At 46.5% G+C, this 5,442-nt stretch overlaps 1 long non-coding RNA gene across 1 annotated transcript; it reads left to right on the plus strand.

Moving 5' to 3' along the window:
• The first annotated feature begins 1,394 nt into the window (after positions 1 to 1,394).
• Positions 1,395 to 5,158, plus strand: LOC146206183 (uncharacterized). The gene is made up of 3 exons (XR_014704377.1): positions 1,395 to 1,743; positions 2,183 to 2,247; positions 3,161 to 5,158. It is a non-coding gene; the product is annotated as an uncharacterized LOC146206183 (long non-coding RNA).
• The last annotated feature ends 284 nt before the right edge of the window (positions 5,159 to 5,442 follow it).

Genomic DNA, 5,442 nt, shown 5'->3' on the forward strand with positions numbered 1-5,442 from the left:
GCTCAGCAGCGTTCACCTGGGTTCGGGCGAAGGTGACTGGAAACTGCACCGGAATTCAGAACGCACAGTACGCAGCCCAAACAAGCGGGGATATAAAAAAAATCTTATCATGGTAAATTTTATCATTGGCCTGTGCATTATTTTCATAAAAGCAACACTTGCTGTTGGGCTAGTTGGTTCAAATCCATATTTGGGAACACAGCGCTGAACAGGACGCAACACAAGAGAACGAAGGTAGACAGGACGGAGCGCTGAACTGACAACGTTTATTTCAAAAGAAAGAAGGTGACTCGTATTTAAGCGGTGCCTGTAAGAACACGTGATCAATGCAGGGAGCAAAAGCATAAAAGCAGCAGTTATTACATGTATTTCAGCAGTACTTGTCTAACTAAAGTTTGGTTTTCTTTGTGCGGTGTTACGTCCCAAAGCGACTCAGGCTGTGAGTGGAGGACTGCGGAAATTCCCATCCCCTTGGGGTTCTTTAATGTGCACTGATATCGCACAAACCACGGGGCCTGGGTTTTTGGCTCCAGAGAAAAGCAGCCACCGAGGCCGAGATTCGATCCCGCATATCCTAGGGAATAGTACTTAATTAAAGTAAACAGACTCACTTACATGCCCACACTAACTTTCCTTCTCTGCGCAATCAATTCTTATAACTGCATAGAGATTAATAGCAACGTCAAGGTACCTCTTAACGCCCTGCGAAAAAAACTCGGCAGCAGTGCAAAGACTCAATATCCAATTCCTGAGAAAACGTCAGGGTCGTTCTCGCATTGCCATGGCTACTGCCGGTGCTAAAACGAGCTGGGGCGTGAGGTATAGCCATTCTCTTCAATTAACAGGCGCTTTCTTGTCCCAGAAAGGAACACGAACTCGTGATACATCTCCCAGAAAAACGGTTGCCTAGGCCATGATGTGCACCTTATGTAGAAAGCGTCTTCTGTTCTTCCGCCAATAAACAACAGGGTCATTAGCACTACTTCCTCGCAGAATACTTCGATAATACAGATCACACCTGCATCAAAGCAGCGCTGTTTAAAAGTCAGCTGGTATTCTTACACAAGATACACAGCAGCAGTTAGCACTGCGCACCGATGCGTTCCGAAGGCCAGCAATGACGGCCGTCCTAGTGGCGCCACCTGTTAGGGAAGAGTTGAACTACTCGCTGTAAACGGTCTATACACTGCTCCGGGACAGTGCCGCTACCCCCCCCCCCCCCCCCCCCCTTTTTCCTCGAACGGGACGGCTGGATGGCCTGGTCTCCAGATCCCCCGCGGTGTTTTTTTCACAAAGGCGCCAGCTGCAAGGTCGCGTCGCAAACACGCTGAGGAGGGGAGGCAAAGACAGGCGCCGTGTGAGAGAGCTGAACTTGCAGAGAGCCGGCTCCGTGAACTGCGCATGCGCGCCCAGGACCAAAGTGGAAAGGAGGATAAGTTGCTCTTCTGGACGGATGTGACGTCAAATAAGTTTTAGTGGTTGTTTTTTTCTAGAAGTAAGCCTCAAACCCAGATGTTCACTGAGCCGCCCAAAGTAAAGAAGGAAGGCTGGCGCGCTTTTCAGACAACGAGCATCTGCGCTTTGCGAGCCCTAGGCACCCTAGGTTGTCTTTCATGCGTCGGTCTGCTGCAGTTCGCGGGCCATCATCCCGGTAGATGCAAACTCGGTGAAATGCGGATTCAGTTCGTGGAATATAGCCTTAAATTCAAGGGCGCAGCCCTCGGTGCAGTCCTACTGACTGCGGTGAGTCGTAGTACATACATGCCCGCGAACTCTAAGTAAAGTATTTGTCGTCTTTCTGCCATCGCCTTCATTGCAGCTTCTTTAACGAGTTTTTGCACGGCAGCGCAAGCATGCGTTATCCTCAATTATTGACGTGGCGTAATCGCGCGACAGTCTCCGGGCGAAGGCGTGAGGAGACGACGAGACTGCGTAATGGCGTCCACGATGTCGTTTCATTTCGCTTGGAACAACTTCCATTCCTGCTGCTGTGCGCCGATCGGTCGCCGGTTGCTGTTGTCTTCCGGATGCACTGGAGTATTGGGACATATGAGGCGACTAAAAGATAACGTAAAACTATTTCTGAGTTCGCTTATATTTTTTTGGGCAGTATAAGGCATTTTTGCGTGCGGCTGCGTGAACGCGCTGGTTTATAATCGGGGTTTTATTGCCTTCCTCGCAGCTTCAACCGATGGAGCGGCTCGGCCCATAGAAAATGTCGGGCTTCTTTCGGAAAACTGTTGGAAGGTAAGTGGCACTCATCTGTACAGACCATACGTGGTAGTGCTGCAATACATGAGTAATATCTGCGGACTGCTAAAAGGGGGGCTGCTGGCCAGCTGAGAGATAGTTTAAACGTAAGTAGGCCCTGTGCGGACTGAACCTCGAAGTGCAACAAGCCCGAAGTGCAACAAGCCTACTGCACAGCATGAAATGGCTACAAAAGTGTGGTTATATACATGACCGAATTCATGTGCTTATTTGCTCAGACCTTCCACTGTCAAGTACACTTATTTCGGTGTATGCAGCAATGAGGGTAACTTCATTACTCCTCAGCTAGCATAGGTTCATGCCTGTGACAATATCTGTCCTTTTACTGCCGAAATAACTGCATTGGTGGAACTCACTGAGCTTGTTTATATAGATTTAACACTTTGGATATATGTTGCTACCGCAGAGTTCCCTAATATATATATCTTTTGCCTGCTCCAACATAAATAGTTGGCAGTGCTTGGCTTCAAGCTGCTGCCAAGGCCATTGACACCTTATTTGAAAAGAGAGCAATAATTAATCTGAGCTGGCATGTTTTGTGGGAGAGTGAGGCACCATTGAGAGTACCTCGTAATCCTGTCGTAGAGCTTGGCAGTTGCTGCTATAAGCACTCTCCATTGCAGTTCCATGCAAGCCGCAGCATATTGGGCACTTACTGCACAAGTGATTTAACTTAGATTCTTTTTGTTGCTATTTCAGTGTTTTGTAAGCGTGCTAAATATTTGTATTTGTGCTAGCATTGACAGCCAGTCTCGTTGCTACCTTTTTCCTTCTGCAGCAGGCACTCTCACTTGCTTTACTCGAACCAAATTCTATTGTGAGTGAGTTTGCTGAATTTATGCAAACTAAATGTAATTCCAGTATTACTCTCATTTATTTACATCTGCAGAGGCAACGAATTCTTGGCGGCGAGGAACGAGTTCCCTCCGCCAGTTCGATTACACCGCCACCTCAGTAGTGCAGTGAGCTGTGACTGATGTGACCAAATGGATACTCTCACTGCTTCCACAGGTTTAGAGCGTGCTCCCAGTTAAGTTTAAAACACCTTGCTTGCAATGTATTTAATCTTGTTGTATATTGTCACCCTTGCATTTGCTGATATGCTATTATTTGAAAATCATTCTGGGTGGTTTGGAACACATGATTTGCAGTGGGGGGAGGTGGGACGCACAAATGTGTGACTGCAATTTTTTGCCAGTCTAGCTTCTAGCCTTGCGAATTAAAGTAACAGATTAATACCTGAACAGGCCTGACATTTATTGGAGAGTTTGTCATATAGAAGAAAACTTGATCCCTTGTGGAGGTAACACAGCTGTGGTTCTCCGAGAAAATGTTATCTGTGTGTGATGGTGTCTAAAACATGGCATTGTCTTAGGTAACATGGCATGGAATCGGCCACTTCTTGTACTCTCTTGACAGCATCTATTGTACTATGTGCTAGGTGATATGCCTTCAGGGATAAGAGTAGATGGAGAATACCTCAGTAATCTGCAATTTGCTGATGACATTTCCCTGAAGCAGTCAGGATGACGGGCAGTAATGTGAGCAGGTTGTACGTCATGCTGGTCATGGAGGAAGTAAAAAAGCCTTAGAAGCAATGCAAAGAGGGAAATCGGCTGGTATGGATAGGCACCTGCAGATCTTTGAAGAGTGGTAGGGAGATTGTGCTAGAAAAACTGCTTGCTTTGTGTGTGTAGTGCCTCACGACCTCAAGCGTATTAAAATCTTGGAAGGATCCTAACAGTACCATAATCTATAAAAAAAGGGGCTGTCAAGCACTTGCAAACTTAAACTGATCGGGTTACTGTCCATTGCCTACAAGATAATAGAATTGGGAAAATCTTGGACTTTCTATCAGCTGAAAGAGCAGCTGGCTTTCGTAAGGGCTGCCATGTTTTTTAATGTGTCTGCCCTACCGCTGTTGTGTGCTGTATTGTAGCCTACATCCACATCGGATAGGAGGCTGTGCAAACAAACTGCTCTTTACAGAGGGGACATAATTTGAACTGCCCATATCATACAATGCAGCAGCAGTAGTGAAAAGTGCTCCACAAGAAGTGACTTATTGTAGAATGGTTGCTTTATTGCGGTGGCGTAAAAGGCGTCACCCTTGAGAAAAATCACAACCATGCCTTTGGCAGGTGACATGGCCATGCACTGATTGGTTGTCTGGTTCTGCGATGTCATGAGGCCACATGATATGGCCGAACTGGCTGGAGCTCATATTGTGGAAAAGCGCAAAAGAGACAAAGAATCGAGAAAAGAGAGGACGACGCTATCTGGAGCTGCTAACTCGGGCAGCTCCTTTGAGGTGAGAGGGTGAGGTGGAATAGAACCCTCCGAGACCCTTGGATCCAGTATCAGACGTGCTACTCCACGTTCATACAGCTTGGTTAAAACAGAGCTTTATACCCATGTTGGGTGGTCTTAGGCACAATGTGGTAGATTATGGTTGTATGCTGATGATTATGTGTGAGATAATACCGGAACAAATTAAGGGATTAGGGCTTATACCTTTCAGGACCGCTTTAAGCCAATCGTTCATATCTGAATGATGGTTCTCACACACTGGCAGACGTAAATTTTCGTGTTTGGAACATGTAGCCCCATTTAGGCAGATAGTATGACAAAAGTAGTTATAGTAACTAGTTCACAGGGATGGAAAGGCACAGAATCTGTCACTTGTTTCTGTGGGCACCTGAACTGGGCCGTAAGGGAAGGGAGGAGGGAGTCAAAGTGGAAAGACAGAAATGGGTGCCATAGTGGAGGTCTATGGAAAGCAGCCGCCAGCGATTGGGTTCGGACATGGGTACTCCGGCACAGTAATCTAGCATCTTAACCACTGCACCACCGCAGTGGGGCTATTGTGACAACCATAGTTTCTGTTTGTGTGCAGCTTGTTTTTTTTTTTTTTTTTTGTTCTTTCTGGCACAGTGCGACATTTAAAAATTATTCGAAATAAAGAGGTCTTTGGCGCCATTCACACGATTCTGCTGCTTCTACTATAGTTTTCTTTTTATGAGAGCAGTAGCGAAGTCTCTTGAAGACAATTTTACTAGCTCTCAGTTCAGCTCAGATGATGAATCAGTCAAATGTCAGCCTCGAACTTCAGCTAGGGGCCAAGAAAAGCTTAGTTTCAATCTCTGATCGCCCTTGGTCAGTTACACGTGC

The sequence above is a fragment of the Amblyomma maculatum genome, chromosome 1 (genome assembly GCF_055883805.1).
Source record: "Amblyomma maculatum isolate TAMU_Amacu chromosome 1, ASM5588380v1, whole genome shotgun sequence".
NCBI classification, from domain to species: Eukaryota; Metazoa; Arthropoda; class Arachnida; order Ixodida; family Ixodidae; genus Amblyomma; species Amblyomma maculatum.